Here is a 12,545-nt window from a genome sequence, read left to right as displayed (position 1 = left end):
CAAAGACGAGCTCAAAATTATTTGGTCACTGGCTCCTTTCACACAACCAAAAAAATAATAATCTGCGAATATCACTAAAACCAACGAACTGACACTAGCTGCAATATTCTTAATATATAATAAAAATAACGCAGACCAGAAAACTAACCACTGCGGCACGCTAGACGAAGAGGCTGTGAGATTGTTCAACAAAATCGACACCGATTATGCATGTAGCCTTGAACCCTGTTAATTTATCTTACAATAGACACCAAGGCCACATATTTTAAATATGAGTTTCACCTGTCACACCCTGCAGAAAGTATTTGACACGTATATTGCAATCATATCTATTTGATGCCGGAAGTTAATTGCTGTTGCGTAGCTGTGTAGTGCTTCCAACAGCTAGGTTACTGCCAACAGACTTTTCCTAAATGCGTGTTGTTTGCTGTAAAACAGGTTATTGTTTTCTATATATTCTACTAATTGTTCTGTAACCACATGCTGCAGAATTCTGCACGCCGTGAAAGCGATGGAAATGGGACGGTAGTTATCCGCAAGGAGCTTGTAACCTGTTTACCTGCAGACGAACGCCAAAGCCACTGAGCCACTGCAACAGGTCGCCAGCAACATCCTTCCCAGCATTGCTGCGTGTGGTATCAAAGTCGGGGCTGATCAAATTAAGGCAAGTAAATGAAACGTAAGGAAAAGAAGAGCTAGAAAATAAAAATCGGCAGCCACCGTATACGCGAGTTGCGCCGCCGCTGAGTACTGACCTAATTAGAGCAGAGAAACGGGTTTCCTGGTTCTGAAATGTGTGGCACGCGAATGCCTCACATCCCGTTCCCTGCGGGATGGCCGTGATCGTATAGTGGTTAGTACCTTGCGTTGTGGCCGCAATAAACCAGGTTCGAATCCTGGTCACGGCATTGTCTTTTTACTTTTTTTATATTTTAAGCAGACGAAAAAACAGCGCTGCTCGTCTTCTGCAATCTTGAGTTCCTCACGTATACACAGGAATTTTAGTGGCGCATCCGTGATTTTGTTTTTCCGCCATTATGTTTCCTTTTTCTTTCTTTTTTTTCTCTAGGCCATAGAGAATTATGCCACCTATAGTGCCCGTTCATTTCCTCAAGAACGACCGAACGGTTTCACGCGGTTCCTAAGATGAATGATTCAAGTCATTTTGTTGCATTAGACACAGTCAGGTACATTTAAGCCCGCTTACAACGTTCTGAAAAAAAGAAGGTGTAGGCCGAAACTGACGGCAACGTTTTCGGAGTTGTGTAATGCACGCTGGATGCAAGGAATTGGCATCTTAACCAGGCATCTTAACCAGACATCTTGAGTTGTTAAAAGTATGCCTTAACGTCTCCATAAAGCCTGTAAGAAAGGCTTATACGATTAAGTGTACCAAGGAATTCACAAAGTGTGTTTCACACGATATGTACAAAACTCCATTAACCTGTCGAAGCCTGAATATGTGGCAAACAAAAATACGTTCTACGAGTGCTCCGGCGAGCATACTTTATTTTTCTTTTTTTTACTTCTCTACAAAAAGAAAATGGAGCGGGAGCTAAAGAAAGGAGGATTCCGAAATATCTGCAATAGTGCGGCGCAATTTATTGTTATTTACATGTTTTAATAACTTGCAATGAAATATCGGCGTGGCTGAGTGCATTGTATGTTTTATAAATAACTTCTCTGCTCAAAGAGAGAATGGTTAGTCTGATAAAAGTCACATATTATTGACAGTTTTTTTGCGATTCCAAAAGTTGTTACAGTTACGAGCTGTAGTAGTACCTCACACACTAGGACGCAGTATGTTAACCAAGAAAAGAAAAAGTTGTAATACCGGGTTTGTTCTAACCGCACAGTAACAAGTTCACTAACTCTGGGTAAACATCTTAACTGAGTAACACTTGTTGGGGGGCTAGTTGGTGCACGTTTCCAGAAGAGGGTTGTAGCACCGCAAAAAACAACACATAGCAAGCCAGACGGGACCGGCGCATCCAACTGTTTATTCACCGCGAATGCGAATGAATGTAAGGACAAATGAAGATGGGTAGCAAGAACCACACGATAAAGAACCCCAGGAGGTCGAAATTTCCGGAGCCCTTCACTACAGAGTCTTTCATAGCCTGAGTCGCTTTTGCATGACGTTAAACCTTGATAACCAAACCAAACCAAAAACAAGATTTTTGAGGTGAAAATCTAGCTTTTGCGGCACAGCATTGCCAGGGTTGGTGGACACCGAAAACCGGTGAATTATTTTAGCTACGAAGCTGGTTGACTAATTTCCAGTGATTAACTTTTTAATTATTAAAGTTAGGCGCGCCCGGTTGCAATTACAAATTTGCAGCCGGTCGTTAGTAACCGCCATATAAGTCTTTGGAATTCCGTAAACGCGATGGCCTTCGGCGCTGTGGCCCAGCAAATTTTGACTGCACCTTGCCAAAATGCATGCGCATTCCGAGAGTATCCAGGCAAAGCAAACCCTCCAGCGCAGTAAGTAGTTGAAATAGCCAAAATCTTCGCTCCAAGGGAAGCGCGGGAAAAGCAGAGACGTCTGCAGTCACTCCGCTGGGTCATTTGCGGGGGCAGTGTTTCCTTCAATATGATCAATGACACGGGGCCACCGTTGTGTATCATTCCTCAGGAGGTGTATCTCAAGCATCGCCCAAGCTGGCCCGTTTATCGAAGTGCACGCAAAAGCTCAGCTCCTACCTGGGCAAGCTGCCCATTCTCGGTGAACTGCACCTGCAAGCACATTTCGCGGGGAAGACTGTTCCTGCTAACCTCGATGTCATAGGCTGCTCAGGTCCTAGCCTGTGCAGAAGGGATTTAATCCAAGCGATGTCGCTACTGCCGCGTGGTTTTCTCGCTACGATGCAACCCACTCCAGCAGCTCCTGACAGCCTCTTGACCCACTTTTCAGACCTTTTTCAACCAGGTCTTGAAAGCATTCTCGAATTTGCGTTTCGCACATAGTATCGGTAATCTTCAAAGACAAACTCAAAAATATTTGTTCACTGGCTCTTTTCACACAACAAAAGGAAAAACAATCATCTGTGAAGAATATCACTAAAACCGACGAACTGACACTAGCTGCAATATCCTCAATATATAATAAAAATTATGCCGACCCAAAACCAACCACTGCGGCACGCTAGACGAATAGGCTATCAGATAGTTCAACAAAATTGATATCGATTATGCATGTAGGCTTTAACCCAGTTAATTGTCTTAGAATAGACACAGAGTGCACACAATTTTAAAATCAGTGTCACCTGTCACACCCTGCCGAAAGTATTTGAGACGTTTATTGCAATAATATCTATTTGCTGCCGGGAGTTAATTGCTGTCGCATCGTTGTGTAGTGTTTCGAACAGCTTGGGTGCCGTCGACAGTCTCTTCCACAGTGCGTGTTTGTTCTATGAAACAGGTTAATGTTTTCTATTTATTCTACTTAGCGCTTTAAAATCACGTGTTCCAGAATTTTACACGCCGTACATGTGATTGAAACGGGACGGGAGTTATCCACAAAGAGTTTATTATCACTTTACCAGCAGATGAACGCCAAAGCCACTGAGCCATCCCCTTGAAAAATTTCTTGACACAGTCTATATACTATCCATAGAGTTTTCTATAAAGACATTGGACTTTCTATAGACGAGTCCTGAGGACTAGTCTATCGGCAATACAAACCGAATAGACAGTATGTAAACAATTTATAGATTTTTGCCTGTAATTTTAGTAGAGTTTTATCTATACAGTCTATATAAGTAGTCTATAGTCCCCTTTTATACGGGTCACACCGGGCGGCAGGCAACATCCATCCCGGCGTTGCTGCGTGTGGTAAAAAAAGCAGGGACTGATTAAATTAAGGGAGGTCAATGAAACGTAAACAAAAGAAGAGCTAGAAAATAAAAATCCTGCGCGCCGCCGGTGAGTGTCGACCTAAGTAGAGCAGAGAAACAGGTTTCCCGGCGCTGATATGTGTGGCACGCGAATGCCTCGCCATCCGTTCCCTTTGGCATGGCCGTGATCGTATAGTGGTTAGTACCTTGCGTTGTGGCCGCAATAACCCAGGTTCGAATCCTGGTCACGGCATTGTTTTTTTAACTATTTTTCTTAATTCAATAATATGTAAAGCCAACGAAACAACAGCGCTGCTCATCGCCAGCAAACTTGAGTTTAGCATGCATACACGGAAATTTTAGTGGCCGTGTATAATGCTAATTATGTTATTTTGCTTTTCCGCCATTATGTTTCCCTTATTTTTTTTTCGCCTCAGATCATAAGGGATTTGCCACTTACAGCGTCCGTTCATTTATTCCACAAACGACCAAACAATTTTGCGGGGCTAGACCCGGTATATATTATGTAGACGTAGCAGGGCCGTCGCTCACGGGATTTTACACGGCCGCTGTCGTTCACCAGGAAATGCACGTCGATGGACTCTCTTTTCGAGCCCCGAATTCAATGCGAGCCGAGGAAGTAGCGACAGCGCTTGCTGCCGCCCACGCCAATTCGAGAATCATCATTACGGACTCCCGAAAAGCATGTGATCATTACTTGGCTGGGGAGATCTCCCCCTTAGCTGCTTGCATTCTAAGACGGACTGCCACTGATCCAACACCGAAAAGAATCATTTGGGCTCCTGGCCATCAGGGCGTACGAGGTAATGAGGCCGCTGACGCGGCTGCCCGAGCGCTTATTTACCGGGCTCCTCATCCCAGCTCTTCTGGCTCGGAGACTAACCAGCCGCTGCTGCGATTCAGGGAAATAATAACGCATTATAGCGACAACCACCGCCTTTTCCCGGCCCCTGCCAAGGGGCTGAGTAAGACGGAGGAGCGAACTTTAAGGCGCCTGCAGACAGGTACTCTGCTCTGTCCTGCAATCTTAAAGCATTACGATGCTAACACGGATGGGCGATGCCCGCACTGTGGGGAGACCTGTGATATCTTCCACATGGTGTGGGCATATACTCAACATCCCCACCTCCACCCTTCCCCTACCCTTTCCAGAGAGGCATGGGAGACTGCCCTCCTCAACTGCTGCTCGCTTGACTCCCAAAGGGCTCTGGTGAAACGGGCGAGAGACGGGGCATTGTCATGCGATGTCCCGGACTAGGGACGCCGACCATGTAGCGGGGCCACTCTGTGGCTCCCAAACTCTATTGCAGCAATTAAAAGTTTTGGCCAACACCACGGCGCGTTCCGAAGATGAACGACTCACAACATTTTGCTGCATTAGACACAGTCAGGCGCACTTAAGCCCACTTACAAGGTTCTGAAAAAAAAATACACAAGGTGTAGGCTGATACTGGGGAGCGCTAGATTCTAGACAAGGGAACAACACCGCATGGGAAAACCACGAGACACGAGCGCAACCTTTCAACTAGGTTTATTTTCGACATGGCGCATATTTATATTCATCTCTACTTGTCACACACAAACATCATCATCATCATCATCATCAGCCTTACTACACCCACTGCAGGGCAAAGGCCTCTCCCATGTCTCTCCAATTAACCCTATCCTTTGCCAGCTGCATCCACCTTCTGCCGCCCCCTGCTACGCTTACTTTCTCTTGGAACCCACTCCGTTACCCTTAAAGACCAGCGGTTATCTTGCCTTCGCATCACATGCCCTGCCCAAGCCCATTTCTTTCTCTTGATTTCGACTAGGATGTCATTAACCCGTGTTTGTTCCCTCACCCACTCTGCCCGCTTCCGATCTCTTAACGTTACACCTATCATTTTTCTTTCCATGGCTCGCTGCGTTGTCCTTAACTTAAGCTGAACTCTTTTCGTTAGCCTCCACGTTTCTGCCCCGTAGGTGAGTACCGGTAAGATTATGCTGTTGTACACTTTCCTCTTGAGGGAAATTGGTAAACTGCCACTCATGATCTGCGAGAATTTGCCAAATGCGCTCCACCCCATTCTTATCCTTCTAGTTATCTCCCTCTCATGATCCGGATCAGCTGTCACTACCTGCCCTAAGTAGACGTATTCCGGCACAATTTCTAGGCTCTCGCTGCCAATTGTGAACTGTTGTTCCCTTGCTAGACTGTTGAACATTACCTTGGTTTCCTGCATGTTAATTTTTAGACCCATCGATCTGCTCTGCCTGTCTAACTCGTTGATCATGATTTGCAGTTCACATCCTGAGTGACTCAGCAAGGCAATGTCATCAGCAAATCTCAGATTATTTAGGTATTTATTCTCCATTTATTCTTATTCCCAACTGTTCCCAATTCAGGCCTCGAAATACCTCCTGTAAACATGCGGTGAACAGCATTGGCGATATCGTGTCTCCTTGCCTGACGCCCTTCCTTCAACAGATCTGCTGTTACCTGATCCTCCCCAGCTGCTTTTCCCCTTTTCATTGCTTCTAAGGCTTTCTTTACTCCATCTTTCGTTACTGGCGGGATGACGCATTGCTGTGCACTTCTGTCTTTCTCATTGGCGCTCTGATTACATTGGCTACTGTACAGCTCTGTGTAGAACTCTTCGGCTACGTTAACTATCTTATCCATATTGCTAATGACATTGCCCTGCTTGTCTCGTAATGCATACATCTGGTTTTTACCTACGCCTAGTTTCCTCTTCACTGTTTTTAGGCTACCTCCGTTCTTTATAGCATGCTCGATTCTCTCCATATTAAACTTCCTTATGTCGGCTACCTTGCGCTTATTTATTAACTTTGATAGCTCCGTTAGTTCTATTCTATCGGTACTGTGCTGACCCCCATAATGCGCAGGTCCACACGGGACGGAGAGGCAAAGAGACACCGTATGGCTCAGTTTAAACAAACAGATATATTCAATAATTATACATGATTAAGATTCAGAGGCTGGGGCGTCCGAGCTTACGTGCCGACGACTTCATGGGGGCGATGGAGTGGCTCCGGAGTTGGGCTCGAGCGGTTGCTGGCAGAAGCTGCACGCCGTCGGGTTTCGGCGCTGAAGGTCCTCTTGGCGAACGATGTCGTCCTGAGCGTCCCTCTTCCGTACTGCTTGTCGATTTTTATCTCCTCTTCTCCACACTCCCTAGGGTGAGGACGCCCACGCCGGAGGGGAAGGAGGGGGGGCTAGGGCTTTCACTTGGGCGCACAAACATACCACCGCACTTATGGTCTCTCCCCCTTCACGTGTTGAGTCCGAGGGAAAGAAGGTTGTCTTCGAGGTAGCGCATAGCGTCGGCTGTGGTAAGGCGCGCTCTGGCCCGCTGACAGTTCCCGCGGGTCACCGGCCTCCATCCTCCATCCATCAACTGACACTCGCTCCTCAAGGTAAGGCGCGCTCTGGCCCGCTGACAGTTCCCTTGTCCTGGAATGTGCTCGGGAGGGCCGCCCCTGGAACCGCCACGCCAATTGGGGAGGATAAGCCCGTTTCCCCGCGGCGGCGGCGGCGGGTCCGGTTGGGTCCGGTTGGGCTTAAACCCCTTCATTCTGGTCGTCACTCAAAGAGCATGGCTGGGTAATTGATGATGCCGCTGTCATCTGGGTCTCCGTCTACGCCGCGCCGTCGAACGCGGAACCTCGTAGCACACACAAGGAATGTCACACTCGCTCACCCTCCAGAAGAATGTTCTCCGAACATTTGAGTCCACGCAGCTCCCCTTGTCTTTCTGAATCGCCTCGCACAGTGCGTCCGACAAAACACTTTTCGCTGCACTCAACACCACTGCACAACACCATATGCCTCCGCTGTCATAACTGGCGTCTTCAGGGGCAGCACTGATCTTCTTTTACAGATAAACATGAAACTCAGCACCCAAGCCTCTCCTTTCTAGTCCAAACTGGACGAAATAAATTCACCACAGTTACAAAGGAGCTCCCACTTCTAGCACGATCACGGCACATACAAAAATATAGATAACGAAAGGAAGTAGGGCAGGTTCTGCATGCGCTCCGCATGCTCTCCTGTGAAGGTGTTACTTAATGACAGAAAGGTTTAACTACCAACTCCGATAACTTAACACATAAGCACATAGCAATGTTATGAGCTGTGGCATTACACAATTCTAACCAGTTCACAACTCCGCTCTGTTTACGCCATTAGTCCGACTTTGCTTTCCGATTTCGCAGCGGATATCGGCCTTCATGAGTCATACTAAGTAAGTCTGTGAACCTTTGTCTGCTTTGGGACTCGCGAGGGCTCGTGGCAGGAGCCTCCCCTGGCGTTATCTGCGCGGCAACCTCGCGCGCTTCTTCTTCTTGCAATGCATGAAGTAAATCCGGTGGCATTCCGGCCGTCACCTCTGGCGCCTGCCGAACAAATGCAGGAGAGGGCGTTTCTTGCGAACTATCTGCGCGCTCCGCTTCACTTCTGTCCCCATCAAAATCCGCACTTTCCCTTTCCTCATTTCGTGAATACTGAACCGGGGCCGACTTGAGGCGATTTGCGTGTATCCTTATCAAGCGCCGGTTCACGTCTCGGACTCTGAAGTTTACCGGAGAAAGCTTCTCGACAACCTCGCACGGTCCTCTCCACTTCGTCTGGAACTTACGAGCTAGCCCAATCTGCCTTTGGCAGTTTTCAATGTACACGCTGTCCCCCACATTAAACGGCGCGTCTCTAGCACTGCGATCGTGCACCTCCTTCCTGCGCTTCGCCGCTTTCTTTAAGGCCTCCTTTGCGATGTCCCTCGCCACTGCAAGCGCGATTCTAGCTCCACCTTATAGTCGTCCAGTGAAGCGTATGGGACACGACGGGGGCCCTCTGGCACTTCACTAGGCTGGTCCGGGTCTCGGCCGTAGAGAAGAAAGAATGGCGATTCGGCCGTGCTCTCGTGTGCTGCGGATTTGTAGGCAAACATTGCATACGGGAGCCACAAGTCCCAGTCCCGCTGGTCGCGCGAAACAAAATGCGACAGGAACCCGGCCACGGTTTGGTTCAGTCGCTCCACCGCGCCGTTGCAAGCCGGATGGTACGGTGTTGTCTGCTTCTTAGCGATCTTAAGCAGCTCGCAAACTCTCCTCATTAGCTGCGACACGAAGTTCGTTCCCCGATCTGTCAAGAGTTGCCTCGGGGGTCCATGTCGGAGCATGATCTGTTCGACAAATGCTCTTGCAACCGTGTCTGCCTTCTGATCTGGGAGTGCTACCGCTTCCGCGTATTTTGAAAGGTGATCGACAAATACTAAAATGTACTTGTTTCCGGAAGTGGTCGTGGGCAATGGGCCCATTATGTCCATACCTGTCCGCTCGAAGGGAGCCGAAACCTCAGGGAACGGCTGAATTGGAGCTGGTCTTCGTCCCTTGGGTGTTTTTCTTTCGAGACAGGAATGACACTTCGCACAGTACTCTCTAACATCCTGTCGCATGCCACTCCAAAAGTACAAACGCTCCACACGCCTGCGTGTCTTCGCTACGCCAAAATGACCGGCGCATGGCGCATCGTGAAACGCGCGAAGAACCCTTTCTGTCCACGACCGAGGTATGACGACTTTCTCCCAAGCGGTTTTCTCTGGTCTCCCTTTCCTGGTTGGCCTCGTGCGCCGACACAGGGTGCCGTCTTTGCCAATGAAATAACCTAGCTGTTCGGGGTGAGACGGTGCGCCCTCTAAGCTTTCGATTATTCGCTTCAGGCCAGGATCTTTGCACTGCTCTGTGCGTAATTCGGCGGGGTCGACTACGAGGACAAACTCATCTATAGCTGCCACGGCAGCTGTGCGGCTGAGTGCATCAGCATTCAGATGCGTCTTTCCTGACTTGTGCTCAACTTCGAAGCAGTATTCCTGCAGGTGTAGATTCCATCTAGCGAGTCGCGAGCTAGGGTCCCTGACACTCATCACCCATTTCAGAGGATGGCAGTCTGTGACTAGCTTGAATTTGCGGCCGTAAAGGTAGCATCTGAAGTGCTTTACTGCCCAGACAACGGCGAGGCACTCCCTTTCCGTAGCTCCGTACTTTTGCTCAGTGGGGCTCAGCTGTCGGCTAGCAAAAGCAACGGGATGTTCTTTGCCCTCGATAACCTGAGATAGCACGGAACCAACTGCGAACTTTGACGCATCTGTGGCCATAACGAAGGGCAAATTAAAATCCGGGTGGCGCAACAGCGGTGCACTTATTAGCTTCCTTTTCAGGGCCCCAAAAGCATTCTCCGCGTTTTCGTCCCAGCGAAAGGCGACATTTTTGGCTGTTAAGGCGGTGAGCGGCTTAGCGAGCTTGGCGAACTCCTCTATGTGCCTTCGGTAGTAACCGATCAGGCCGAGTAACTGCCGGACCTGGCGGACGCTAGTCGGGGATGGAAAATCCGAGACACACCTTAGTTTCTTAGGGTCCGGTCGCACGCCGTCAGCTGAAACAACGTGCCCGAGGTATTTCACCTCGTTTTTGAGGAATTGGCACTTAGAGGGCTTCAGCTTGAGACCCGCTCCTCTTAGTCGCACCAAAACCTGCTCAATATCGCGCAAATGGTTCTCAAAACTGTCACTGTATATGATAATGTCATCCATATACACGAAGCACAGCCTCCCCAGAAGACCTGCCAGGATAACATCAGCGGTTCTCTGCCAGACAGCAGGGCTGTTGGCCAGACCCATCGGCATTCTTTTCCATTCATAGTGCCCTGAGGGCGTGTTGAATGCCGTTTTCTCGGCATCTGCCGGATCCATTGCTATCTGCCAGAATCCCGCCGCCATGTCCACTACCGTGAAGTACCTGGCAGAGCCCAGCTGAGAAAGCGTCTCCTGTATATTGGGGATGGGGTATGGATCGATGCGAGTTACGGCATTTAGTTTGCGGTAGTCCACTACCAATCGATACGAGCCATCTGGCTTTTCCACCAATAGTGCTGGTGCTCCCCAGGGTGACTTTGAGTGTTCGACAATGCCGCGATCAATCAGGTCCTGCACCTGCCGCTCCATCTCCTCACGTTGGGAGTAAGGAATCCTGTACGCACGCTGGTAAACGGGCGATGAAGTGCCGGTTTCTATCCTGTGCTTTATAACGCCACAGCAGCCCAAATCCAGGTTGGACGCGGCGAATACCTCCGAGTAGTCGTTCAGCAAACCAGCCAGAGCCTCCCTCTCCCTAGATTTTACGTGAGAAAGATCGAACGACACCTTTGGAGCAGCCGAAGGACTAGCATGCTCTACAGTTGCGAGTACCGTATCGGTGGGCTCACGTTTCTCTATCGCAGAGGTGAAGAAAGCCAATGTTTTGTTCTTGGGAAGGCTCAGTGGCTGCTGGCTACAGTTAACCACCCGTAGGGGCACTCTGTGGGCGTCATTAACTGTCACGAGGCACGCGGCTTCCTTCAGGCCATTGGTTAGAGAGTCGACCGGCTCAAGCACTCCCACGGCGCCGCTCTCTACATCTGAAGGCACAAACGCGTACAAAATGTGCTCCGACCAAGGAAGGACGACCGCCTCATCGACCAGCCTGACGGCAACCCGCGAATATACCTTCTCCAATGATCCCACTGTTTGACGGGTGTCAATATCGGCAATGCGAATCTCAGCCCCTCTCCTGTTCAAAAACGGAACTTTTGATCCGCCCGCATTAACCTCTTCCTCAGAGAATGAGACTACTACCTTCCCTTTTCTCAAAAAATCCTGCCCTAATATACCTGACACTCCGTTTGGCAGAGACACCGTGTCCGGGCATACGTAGCAGGGGTGCTCCAATGCAATTCCGCCGAGAGAGAAGTGTAACCGGTAGAGTCCACTTATGCCAAGAGGATCCCCCGTTATGCCTACAAATTTGGTTGCCATACCACCAGACGCTTCCAACACCTCGCGGTCCCCCTTCCTTCGAAGCGTGTTAAAACTGCTCTCCTTAAGCAATGTCACCTTTGACCCCATATCTATCAACAATTCCATGCAACAACCATTTAACTTGCAACGCACAACAGGGCATGCCTCGTCGGCCACACAAACTATCACCACCTCATCATCCACTGCTCCCTCCCCACGCTCCTCAGGCTGGGGAGGACTATCTAGTTTTTTGTCTCGGTATCTGGAGCCCCGCTGTAGGCTTGCTTAGGGCGTGTCTCGCCTGCTTCTCTTTGTGGCTCCCCACGGCGAACGTTTTGGCAGAACCTGGCGATGTGTCCGCGACCCTGGCAAGCGAAGCATACGATTTCTTCAAAATCTCGCATACCGCGCCTGTAGCTTTGTGGCGGTCTCCGGTTTCCAGCGAATGGGCGCTGTTGAGCGCGCGCTTCAACCTGGCGTTCTACCTGCTGAGATAGCAGCTGTTCTAAGCGATCTAACCGCTCTGTCAAGAGAGCAACCTCAGGGTTGAGCACCGCTCTCTCTATGACGCGTACTCTCGCTGCGGCTGTCGTTAACGCCTCATTTCGTTCCTCATCCAATGCGGCCTCCACGGCTTGGTCGAAATTGCTCGGCTTGCGCGAGAGCACGAACCGGCGCACGGGGTCTTGCAGACCAGCCACGAACAAAGCGGTCATTTCCTCTTTAAGTATATCCTCCGCGTATTTCTTCCTTAGCTGGTCTCCTTCCTCCTCCCTGCTTAACGTATCGCGTGCTAGGCGCTGAAGCCGCGACGCAAATGTTCGCACGTCCTCCCCTACCATCTGTCCGGCGT

The 12,545-nt window shown here is 49.5% G+C and overlaps 1 non-coding gene across 1 annotated transcript; it reads left to right on the top strand.

Annotated features, from left to right (window-relative positions):
* Positions 1-4,020: 4,020 nt before the first annotated feature.
* On the top strand, positions 4,021-4,092 carry TRNAH-GUG (transfer RNA histidin (anticodon GUG)). Its single transcript has one exon. It is a non-coding gene; the product is annotated as a tRNA-His (tRNA).
* The last annotated feature ends 8,453 nt before the right edge of the window (positions 4,093-12,545 follow it).

Source organism: Amblyomma americanum, chromosome 11 (genome assembly GCF_052857255.1).
Source record: "Amblyomma americanum isolate KBUSLIRL-KWMA chromosome 11, ASM5285725v1, whole genome shotgun sequence".
Taxonomy (NCBI): Eukaryota; Metazoa; Arthropoda; class Arachnida; order Ixodida; family Ixodidae; genus Amblyomma; species Amblyomma americanum.
The sequence above is the reverse complement of the archived record's forward strand: the minus strand, read 5'-3'. Positions and strand labels throughout refer to the sequence as shown.